The 12,138-nt window shown below is 37.5% G+C and overlaps 1 protein-coding gene across 10 annotated transcripts in view; it reads right to left on the reverse strand.

Annotated features, from left to right (window-relative positions):
* Positions 1-12,138, reverse strand: part of CACNA1C (calcium voltage-gated channel subunit alpha1 C) — a 970,192-nt gene that overhangs the window by 70,036 nt on the left and 888,018 nt on the right. The window lies entirely within an intron of this gene.

Below are 12,138 nucleotides of genomic sequence, written 5' to 3' on the forward strand. Positions count from 1 at the left end.
TGCAGCACAGTATATGAATCTAGATAAGGATTTTATATTTTTGATCTAGAAAAAGGACTTATCTTTATGTCCCCAGATGACACCTGTGGATATGAGAAAAGCCTGTCAACAAAGGGAAAGTGGTCCCATCAAGACTATTCTCAAAGCTGTAAGCTGATGGTTTCCCACCAAGTACCTAGGTCTTTCTCATTATCTGTGAGTGATGAATACCTACAGTAGCATGTAATCTATCCTATCAGACTGTAATTCTCCTTTTTGGTCTCTTAAGGTGACAGTCAGGAAGATTCCCCAATAGCTACAACCAGCAAATTTGGTGCTTCAGGTTAACTCTAGCTGTTGACTATTAGCATCACCTAGCTATAGAAAGTAAAAATGAAATGTGTCCACAAATCAATTCTGAAATTCATGAAATGAAAATAATGCTACTAATTAAGATGAATTCAATAGACTGAGCTTGAGAATCAGTTTCTATAGTGGTATAGATTGGAATCTCAGACTTAGAAGGGACTTCAGAGGGTACTTCAACCTAAAAGGATTTGGGATCCCATCATAAGCACATATAAAGTGCATATCAAGTATGCTGGCAAATGATGGCCAAGAGGAGGGAGAAATCTTATTTCCCAGTGGCCAAATGAGAAATGTCCTCAAGGGTACCCCTGCCTATGCAATTTCTATTTCCTTAGAGAGGCCTTTGGATCATTTTGGGATCATTTGGGATCATTATATAAATCTGCTGAAGGTAGATATTACCATTTGTGGGGGGCAGATGAGAGCACACGAGTGCATGCGTGTGTGTGTGTGTGTGTGTGTGTGAGAGAGAGAGAGAGAGAGAGAGAGAGAGAGAGCTGTCTACATGGAAAAGGAGAGAAGGGAGGGGATCCTTAGGGAGGATAAAAGGCAAGCTCCCCACAGCAACTTATAGCCCATATTTCTTCCTTTTGTTTTAACAAGTGTCTGGGCCCCTCACCTTCTTTTATGTTACTGATGAGTACAGGTATTAAATTTTTGCACCTTTTCCCATAGGAATTTTTGCACCTTTTCCTACAAGTAGGAATTCTAGAAATTAGTGATGGTAAATATAATGCTATTGAGGGGTTGGGTCAGAGGCAGGCCCAGGCTGCACTATTCATTTTCCCTATGCTTATCTCAGATACTTGGCAGCAGGCAACAGATGTCTCCCAGGACAGTTGAAGTTGGATTGAGGCTTGATGACTTTCATGAAACATCCCCAAGTAATTTTTAAGTTAGATCTTTGAGGTGTTTTATGTGGCAAAAGACACCCCTTCTCCATTCTACTCCTCAGGTTGAACATAGGGCCACCTGACCCACCTCTTAAATCAGCAAGTGCTCGGCATTAGAAAGATTCTTTGGGTAATATGAAACCCAGGAGTCTGATTCACAAATTCTTCATGAATAAACATCTCTTTACCACAGACTAATTAAGAATCTACAAGATATTTTCATAATTTCTGGTACTTCCTCAGCCAGTTAATTAATAAATATGTATGTATATAATATATATATATATATATATATGAATAGATATATTTTCTTTTTTTTAGTTTTTTTGGATATATTTTCATAAGACAAGAAATTGGGTTCTTTTATCTCTGATGGGCTATATCCAGCTCCTTTAACCTCCTAACTTCCCAGCTGTGCCCTGTTTCCAGAGGGAATGAAAGACATGTTGTCCTAGGCTGCTACTATTATTAATGTGGAAAGTCAGGTCATGGGGAAAGGGTGAGCCTCCATTCCCAGGCAGTTCTGCCAAGAGAAAGTAAAACACAGCCTCCAAAGGGTTTTGGGAAGAGCCAGATGGTGGAGCAGAGGTTGATGGGGACAGGGGTTAGGTGAAGTTCAGATTGTGTCACAACTTCCTTACTGGCCCTCTGGAGCATCTCAGAAAGAGCCAAAATCTCTGAAATTGAGAGAACTTTCTTCCACACACCTAGAGCAAGAAATACAAAACAATCCCCTCTCCTAATCCCTTAATGTTCCCTTGGGGGGAGGGGAATATCAAGAACCAAAAAGGTTCTTTTTTAATTTTATGTAGATGGGAGGTGAGTCGCATAGAAAAGGCTAGTAATTTTTCCCCCTTACTTTTTCCCTTACTGGATTTTTTGAAAATACTATCAACTATCTCTGAATACAAATGCCATCATTGTGGGTAGAATAGGCTCTTACTCAACCCAGAGGGATCCCTACCACTCTACCTACACATCAAGTTTTATTATCTGATAATTCAGATTCTGTGAGAGGGGAAGGGGAAGGGAAGAAAAGAATGGAGAAACAGGAGCTTGATCAGAACCCAGAAATGTTCAGCATCCTACCTAGAACACTTAGTAACAAAATATTACATGGTTGAAGGGGTTGGGGAAGAGGAATTGAGACACATGTGGAGGGAAATCATGGTGTCAAAAAGAGAAATGAACTGAAGTCTCTGCATCCATCAGAAGGACCTAAAACAAACTGAAAGGGGCAAAAAGGGAGGAGAAGAAGAAGAAAGAGAAGTAGATAACAAGACAAAGGCAAGAGGCTGAAAACCAGACAAACAAGGAAAGTTTAATCAAAATAGCTGCCCTATGCCAGGAGACCAATGAAATTTAAAGGGACTCTGTCAATCTCCTGGTTTACAATCAATTGTTTGTATTACCCTTGGACTTTGGAGTAGGGTTCAGAAGAAACTCAAAGAAATTTGTCCCAATTATCCCCTCTTCTTTTTCCTTTAATTGGCTTAACTGTCTTTGGGGCAATGCCTCCTGCCCTATCCCCACTAGGCTGTGTTTCTTGGAATGATAGGAGCTAGTTGGCTCCTGGATTGAATTTTCCTTCACTTTGAGCAGATGGCTCCAACTGACTGTCTGTTCAAAGTCTTTCTCATTCCCCTCCCCCGCCATCATTGGAAGGTTTTTATCAAATAATATTATGATTATTTGGACCCAGCCCTCTTGAAATTCATAAACACAGCTTGAAAGTGGGGGAGTGGTAGGGAGGTCAGAAGAGAAAGCAATGTTGACAGTGTCCCTTTAAGTAGCAATTTTTCTTGATGGACTTAATATCTGTCCAATATTCCTTCCCAAACCCAATCAATTTTACCCCCTAGCTTGCTAGCCAAGTGACCATGATTATTTTCAGGTCAAGATAGAACTCTCTTATCTCCTCTCCATTTCTCACTCTTATTCCCAGATGCAAAGATCACTCTTCCTTCCCCTGACCCCTTCCCATCCCATTGCTCAGGTTGTCCATGGAAACTACTTGGCCAACTTCCTGTGGTATATGAAACCTAGGAAAGTCCAATTCACCAGATTTTCTCTGACAAATATCCCTTTTCTGCTTTCCCAATACCTATTTGGAGATTTTGGACAGGAATAGGAGAATGGGACATTGAAGGTATTCTTTTGGGCAGTCAGTGGGGTATGAAAGCATCATAAAAATGCTTTTCCTTTTTCCTTATATTTGTCATTCTTTATTCCTTGGTGGTGGTGGGGAACTAATCTTTAAGGTTTCAAATTGTGTCATGATGGAGAATGTGTTAAAATTTGTGGATTTTCACTGTTCTAGACCTTCACAGAAGCAATATGGCTGAAGGGTTGATCAGATAGCTAACAATACATTCTCCCCTTTTCTCCTCTACAATCCCCATCACCATACCAATTCTGAGGTTTTGGGAGATAATTAATTTATTTTCTCCATCATTCTTTTCCTAATTCTCAGGATATGCAGCCAGGAGACAAGATCTCTCTCTCTCTCTCTCTCTCTCTCTCTCTCTCTCTCTCTCTCTCTCTCTCTCTCTCTCTCTCTCTCTCTTATCCTGAATTGGAATCCTTTGATACCTTTGAGACCATCTCCAGGGATATAAAATTAACTTTTAATGATCCACACTATTAGAAAACTCTCAAAACCTTTAACCCATTTTCCTCTCATCTATCAGAAGACCCTGCAATTATTTTCCCTTATCTTCCCTGCCCCACCCCAACCCACACATCCTGAGAGAGTTCAGATCAATTTAAGTAAAACATCATCATTTAAGCTAAACCTGCCAAAAAAAGTTGTACAAAACATTTCCAAATGAAACCCAAAGGATTTTTAGGTTAATCATTTTTATTGGATTATCTTTTATCAGTGAAGATAACTGAGGTTTGGTTGATTTGGGAATTGCTGATTCAAAGGCTTTGAGGTTCTATAGCTTATGAAGCACAGAGAACCCTCTCCCTGCCCACCCACCTGCCCTTGTACCTGGTTTAATTTTTCTATTTTTTTCTCCTATTCTCTTCCCCCAAAGTCAGTAATATGCAGTGATTGGAAAGAAATTTTATCAGTTGTAATGTGGAAGTAGTTGGGGATGCTGAAGCTAATATGGGAATGGTGAATGGATATATGGTAGGGTTTTGTTGTTTAGATGCATTCAGATCTTCATGACATCATTTGGACTTTCCCTGGCAGAGATACTGGAGTGGTTTGCTATTTCCTTCTCCAGTTCATTTTACAGATGAGGAAACTGAGGCAAATAGGATTAAGTGACTTACTCAAGGTCATACAGCTAGTAGGTGTCTGAGGCTGAATTTGAACTCAGGATGATGAGATTCCTTGACTCTATAACCAGAATTCTATTTATTTTACCTCCTAGCTGCCCCATGTAATGGTGGGGTACAATATGGCTAAACTGTACCCATGACTTAATGACTAGAGAATATTCAGCAACAACTATCACTATTATCAGATTGCTGGTATTCTTTTGGCTAGAGACAGTAGAAAAAGGATTTCCTATATATAGTGGTTTAGGACTAACTGGATTGGTTGCTGTGAGTTTCCTGTATTCTAGACTATTTTATTAGGCATCTACTATAGCATGCCTGGAGTTAATTAGAGCTTCTGGAAGACTATGCCAGAAGGCTATATGCTCTTAAAATGTTTTACCTCCTTCAAGACTTGGAGAACAAGACCCATGTCCGTTATCTGAGAATTAGAATAATTTGAGGATATTTGTAATTAACATATTGGTGACAGGTTGGTATACTTTTCTGCCATACTAATGAAGGCTGTCTATTAAATCATGGAGTGGCTGTGACCTATTTCAGTGTAGTAGATGTCTATATGGACAGAAATTCTTTAAGTACTAAAGTATCACTTTTGCTCTTGGAATCTTAGCTCCTCTTCCTTCCCATGTATATCCAGAATAGTGGTATTCACTAGAATTTTACCAACAGCCTTATAATAGTGTTTCAAATAGGATTGAGGCCACCATGGGTGCACTTGCATACATTTTCATGTACTCCCTAAGATTATGTTGTTAATACTTAGGCAATTTTCAAGTTATGACATTTCACTGTGGGAAATCATTATCAATTATTCACTTTATTCCTTTTTGCACAGTTACATAGGAAAGCAGCAGCAGCAGAGAAGAGGTTCAATGGTTTGGGGATGATGACTGTAAAACTTTGTTGAGCCACTGATGTCTCTGAAATTTAGAATACCTGACATAAATTCCTCCACCAATTCAGATCCATCTAACCCTAAAAAAGTGTTCTTTTCAAGTGATACCAAGCAATATCAAGATAAAAGCCCTTTGAGGAGCTGTAATTATCCAATTAGTTGGTTATAGGTAGACATGAATTGAAGATAATTCCTTTTGGAAGCCAAGTCCCTGCAGAACTGCTAAAATGAAAGAACTGAAGCAAAGAAAAGAGGCAGTACAATTTGAAGTGACTGCATGAAAGTAAAAGGGAAGATATAGCTAAAAATGAAAATAATTAGGGTAGCATGAAGATATGGATACTAGTGAAAGGAGAAAAGGCAGAGATGATGAGAGAAGGGGAGAATGGGAGAGGGAAAACAAGAAAGAGAAATAAGATGATAGGAGAAAAAGGAATGAGAGGCAGATAAACAGAAAAGGAATGGAGGAGAAGGAGGAAGAATAAGAGAAAAAAGAAGAGGAAGAGAAATAAAAGGAAGAGGAAGAGGAAGAGGAAGAAGAAGAAGAAGAAGAAGAAGAAGAAGAAGAAGAAGAAGAAGAAGAAGAAAATATTGGAAGAGAAATGAAAAAGGTTAAAGATGGAGAGGAATACTGAATTGGCATATTTTGAAAGAGGATGTCTGAATGGGGAGAAAATAATTGAGAGAATAAGAGTAATGGGAAAAGAAGTTAGAGAACAAGAAACTGGGGAAGTAAAATAAATTAAAATTCACCAGACAGTCAGGTCTCGGTGTCTCTGAAGTAAACCTGCAGGCATAGACAAAGTAAAGAAGCATTAGTCATGAAGCAGAAAAAGAGGAATAAGTAGAGGTAGGGTAGGAAAGAGGAGGGAGTGGGTAAAAGCAGACATTTATGAGCTTCTAGGATAATCTGACTCCTTGAAGAATCTTTACTTCTTCAATCTGATTCAGTACCTTGTATATATATGAAAGGCACTTAATAGTTGTCAAATCATATAACTTGGAAGTTGAAAGGGTCCTTGGAGGGTCATCTGGCCTAAGTTGAACCTGAACAAAAATCTTTTCTACAATATCAACAAAGGTATATACAACCTTCTCTGAAAATACCTAGAGATAAAGAATCTACTCTCTGCTGGAATGAGAAAGCTCCTTCCCTTACATTAAGTCAATATCTTCTTTCTGTAATTTCCATATATTCCTCCTAGTTCCATCCCTACTTCTGGGGACAAACAGGACAAGGCTAAAACCTCTTCCACATGAGAAAACTTAAAGGTATTTAAAATGCCTGAAGATATTTATTATGACACAAGATTCTTTTACTTCTCTCATCCATAAGTTTTCTCTTCCCTGAATAGAATTGGAAAAGAGGTTTGGGAAGGAATATGACTGAAAGGGGTTTGGGAAGAAGGAGTTTGAAGATACTTTCCAGAAGCAGGATCCCTCACCAGTTTCCTTGTTTTTCTTATCATGACCCTGGAAAATTAAATTGAGTGAGCCTGGTAGGGGAAGAGGAGCCAAATGAGAAATGGCAGCAGTGCCAATGTCTCATTTTATGTCTGGGAAGGGTTGATCCCATGGAATATCAACATGACAATGGTAAATGTCACCAAGCAGAGATAATATAAATTCTATTACATTAGGAGATGCCACTTAGACATTATAGTAATCACAAGGTTCCCAAGATCCTGGAAGGGAATTGTGGAGACTTCTACATTTATGTTCATACCTTGTGTTTTATCTATGCATCAGAACAGGGAAATACTGTGTGGTGGGAGGGATGAAGGGTCAGGGATTAGAGGAAGGGGTTAGTTGATGTACTTCATGATGTTATCTTTCCTTCTTTTTGAGTGTATATTTGCCCATTGATAGGACATTCCTGAGTTTCTTAAAGGGTATAGGGGACAATTCTGTCTTTTGGTTGAATAGAAGGAATATACATATTGAAATAATAGGAATCAATTGCATTCTTGCCTTCAATTTAACTCTGAATTTCCATTTTATTTTTTTTTTCCTAATCAGGAAACACCAAAGGCAAACTAATAAGATGCTGGAATATGTTGAATAAGAGCAGGATAGAGAACTGGGACAGACAGAAATATTCCCCTCTATCAATGGATAATGTCTTAAGGTGAAACAGAAAAGTATGTAAGTGGGTCAAGTCTTTTGAAAGGGAAGCAGATGGCTTTTCTGCATCTTGTTTTGCACTTCTTTAAAATAGAGGTCTCTAGTAGCTACCTGAGATGAATGAAAAACCTGAGAAACTAAGTTTCTGGATAATTAATAATCTATTTATTAATTAGAGTAGCTGATAGTCAAATTGATAATGATTTCTCTTGGTAACTAAAGACACCTAATGGAGACATTGAATGCCTTAAGTAATTTTTTTTTGAAAGGGAATGCCTATGACAGGAGAAATCAACCCTGACTGATGAACAATTAATGAGGGAGTGAACATTTAAATAAAGAGGAGGGCTAAAAATGTTTACCTTCTCTTGAAGGGTCATGGAATGACTCCTTCTGAGTCATGAGACTCAACTACCTTCAGCACTCTGGACAGAAGAATCTTTAGTAGTTGGTTGGTTTTTTCCTTTGAGTTAGGTCACTCTAGTGGAGGGGTTCAAGGGCATAGCTTTAATGCTTTTGCAAGGGTTGGAATCTATGACTTGATTCTGCTCACTTTAGATAGTGTAAAGGCCTCTAGTTAGATGTGGTCTCACCTCACCCAAGATTTCAGGGCATGTTCCAGGGGTATTTGGACAGTCTCCTATTTGAGAGACTAACTGACTGACCTACAAGGGCTGGTTCCTGAATGAGGAAATAATGAGAAAAAGACTTAATCCTAATTTAATAATTGGTTATTAATATAATAGAAAAATAATTTCCTTATTCCTCATAGCCCTGCATTTGGAACAAAAGAACTGTATCTCTCAAGTGTTTAGGGTCCCTCAGTCCAAGCAAGTGTGTTAAATATTTACAGTCTTTGAAGGAATAAGGTGGGTCAAGTTGCACTGTGCTACATCAATAGAAACCTTGAAGAAGTCTCAAAGATATTGCAAAACAGTTTTAGCTTTGTGGAAGAGGAAGAGGAAGAGGAAGAGGGAAGCTCAGTTCTCTGAAGATTTGGAGGCTTATGGGTTGACTGCAGGAAATACAGGAACTTAAGATTTTTTTTATATCAGCCAAGTCCTTATCATTTAAATGAGTTCTGCCTCTGAATTCTGCCCAGAAATTACCAGTGGGTAGGGTCCTCTAAAGAGCAATGGTCCTTGGCATTTCCCCTATTTCACAGCACCTTATAATGGTCTTGGGTTCCCTTATTAACTATGAATCTGAATTGCTCAGAACAAGCATTCCTGAGTGATGGTCTTATGGAAATTCATTGTCTCTAAATCAAGCAGAATTTTTCTATCCTCATTCTCTTATTCACAAGAATGTGACTGAAAACTACTTTTTTCATAGTGGGAATAATTTTACCTATTAAATAATTAAATGTAATAGCTAATACTACCCTTCCCACACCACAGCCTTTTGCTAAGTCATATAATTAAAAAAAATCATTCATAGCAATGTTCCAGCTTTTAAGACCCAGGAAGGAAAGAGGACTGTCACAGTGTTGCAACAATATGCAGATTCCCTGGGTACAGAAACTGTGATAGGCAGGCCCTTCCTTACCAAAGCCCCTACTATTACCATTCATGCCTTTCAGTCTTGTACTGAAAGCATCAGGTACCCCATTGTCATGCCATAAATAAATAATAATCAGAACCAGAAGGGTCACCAATCAGACCTCTAGGCAATGTGTGTGTGTGTTTGTGTGTGTGCGTGTGTGTGTGTGTGTGTGTGTGTTGTGGTGGAGAGGAGAGTTATTACATTTGATCCTCCTATACCCCCCCTTCCATCTCCAAATTCTTTTTTTTTCCTATTTCTTTTAGACTGTGATGGTGAGTTTCTTGAGACAAGTCAAACTGATGTCCTGAGGAATCACAGGTTGGTTTTTAAAATAAATATACAAACACACATATTAATGTGTATGTATATACACATATATAACCACATATAAATATTTATGTGGGTATATATATATATATATATGTGAATGGTTAGATGATAATGTTGAAGGTAACAGCAAGATAAAGCACTTCAGCTAATATTTACTGATTAAAAATTTGAGTAATGCTTAGTGGAAGCTAAAACAAAGTTTATTCACCTTTTGCACTAGGATTCTTTATTGCTTGATGGCAAAATGTTAAATTTAGGTCAAGGGATAAAGATAGTCATCAATTCATGAAAGGGCCACAACAGCAATTTTCTTTGTATTGTATGTTTTTTCTTTTCCCCTAAGTTCAGCCCTCTTTTTGACTTTTCTTTCTGTTGAGGGCATCACTGTTCTAACCACCCTCTTTAATCTTCCTCCTTCCATCCTCCCCTCCCCACCTCATCATTTACAATAAGCTGTCAATTCTTGTCAGTTCTATCTCCATCATACTTCTCCCATACATCTCCTTTCTATGAATAAGATACTATCCTAGTCAGGTCCCTATTCACTTCTTGAGCTCTTGACTGTTACTACTATAGCAATCTCTTAACTGATCTCCTTGAATCAATGTTTCAGTTCTCCAATCCATGCTCCACACATATCTCAATGTAATATATCTATATGTATGTATTATGTATGTATATATTCACACATACACACAACGTATATGCATGTCTATACAAAAACACACACATATGTATATATATATATATATATATATATATATATATATATATATATATATATATATACCCATATATATCAGGATTAAGTGACTTGCTCAGGATCACACAGCTATTAAGTGTCTAATATCAAATTTAAAGTCAGGTTCTCCTGATTCCAGGGCTGGTACTCTATCCACATAGCTGATCCCCCAAAGTGATATTTGGAAATCACAAGTCTGACAATGTTACTCCTCTGCTCAAGATTTCAAAGGTTTCCTATTGTTGCCAGCTTAAAAGAAACCAAACACATTTCTGTTATGCATTTAAAGTTCCTCAAAATCTTGCTTCAACTTACGTTTCCAGAAGGATTTCACATTATTTTCCATCATGATCTCCATGTTCCAACCAAAATGACTTACTTGATATTACTCATACACAGTATTTTGTTCTTGCCTCATGTGCCTTTTCATGGATTATTTATTCACCATGCTTTACCAACTCCTTTCAAGGCTACTTACTATGAAAGGCAACTAGGTAGCTCACTGAACCAAATTCAAATCCAGCTTCAGATACTTACTAGTTGTGTGATCCTAGGCAAGTCATTTAACCTCTGTTTGTCTCAGTTTTTTAAACTGTAAAATGCAGATAATAGTATTTCCCTCTTAGGGTTGCTTTGTTATTGTACTTATCATGGGCTTGAGATATAGTAGGCATTTAAAAAATGCTTGGTCCCTTTCCTTTAAGTGACCTTTCCTGATTTCCCCAGTAGTCCCTATTTCTCCCTGAAATTACTTACTAGCTGTGTATGTATGTATGTATATATATATATACATATATATGTGTATATATATATATACACATATATATGTATATTATATATATATATATATACATATATATATATGTATATATATATATATATATGAATGTTGTCTCCTCCAGGTAGAATAGAATAAGACATTTAAGGCATGAATTTTTTTGGCTTTGTCGCCAGAACCTAGTATAGTACCTGGCATATACTAAGTGCCAGATAAATGTTGTTTGAATTGAATTGGGGGTAGGAAATGTACTGTAGAAAGAGGACAGACTCTGGAGTCAGAGAACCTGGATTCATATTTGCCCTCTAAGCCTCATTCCACCTGTGTGATCTTGGACAAGTCACTTAACTTCACTGGACTTTCATTTTCATTTGTAGAATGAAAAGTGGACTATATGGCTTTTTGGTCTTTTTCAATTCTAAATCTATGATGACACAGATTTGATTCCTCTCATATCTAGTATACTATTTTTCATGGTGTAGATATTGGTTAAATGAAGACAATATAAGCTATTAGGAACATTAACTAGGTCTTCACGTTGTATAGTAGCTAATTACTGATAAGATCAAACTGGACCCAAGAGAAGATCATGAAGGTTTTGCCTTATACTTCCTTCCTTGTTCCTTTCCATCAATATGTAATCTGGACCCTAATGAAGCAGCACCAAATTTCAGAGAAAATTTTGGGGCATGGGGAAAGAGAAATACAATATTGGCTTTTCACACTCCCCAGTTTTTTGTTCAATAAGCTAATAGCATCACAATAGGCTGGGCTATTATTTTCTGAAGGGCACAATCACACATCATTTGCACTTTATTTTTCAAATTATAATTTACTTTAAGGAACAATTACAATCTTTGTATCTTGCCCAGTTAAGTATAGAATTTAGTTGCTTAATGAATGTTTGTTGATTTAATGAAGGGCATGCACTTTAGGCATGGTTGGTATCATCATGGGTATGGTTCCAGTAAGTAATTTTATAACTAGGAGAATATAGCAGAACTTAGGGAAGCAAAAGACCTGTGTTGCTATTAATTATTCTGCCATTCTGAAACAGAAACTAAGAGAAGCTTAGCAGTCTATGATTCAGTTGTTGAATGAAACAGTCTCTTGCAATCTTTGATTCCAGCTCAAACCAGTCTTAAATACTTTGTGGTGGAGGCAGTGCTAGCAACCTTAGTCACTA

This window comes from Macrotis lagotis, chromosome 7 (genome assembly GCF_037893015.1).
Source record: "Macrotis lagotis isolate mMagLag1 chromosome 7, bilby.v1.9.chrom.fasta, whole genome shotgun sequence".
Taxonomy (NCBI): Eukaryota; Metazoa; Chordata; class Mammalia; order Peramelemorphia; family Peramelidae; genus Macrotis; species Macrotis lagotis.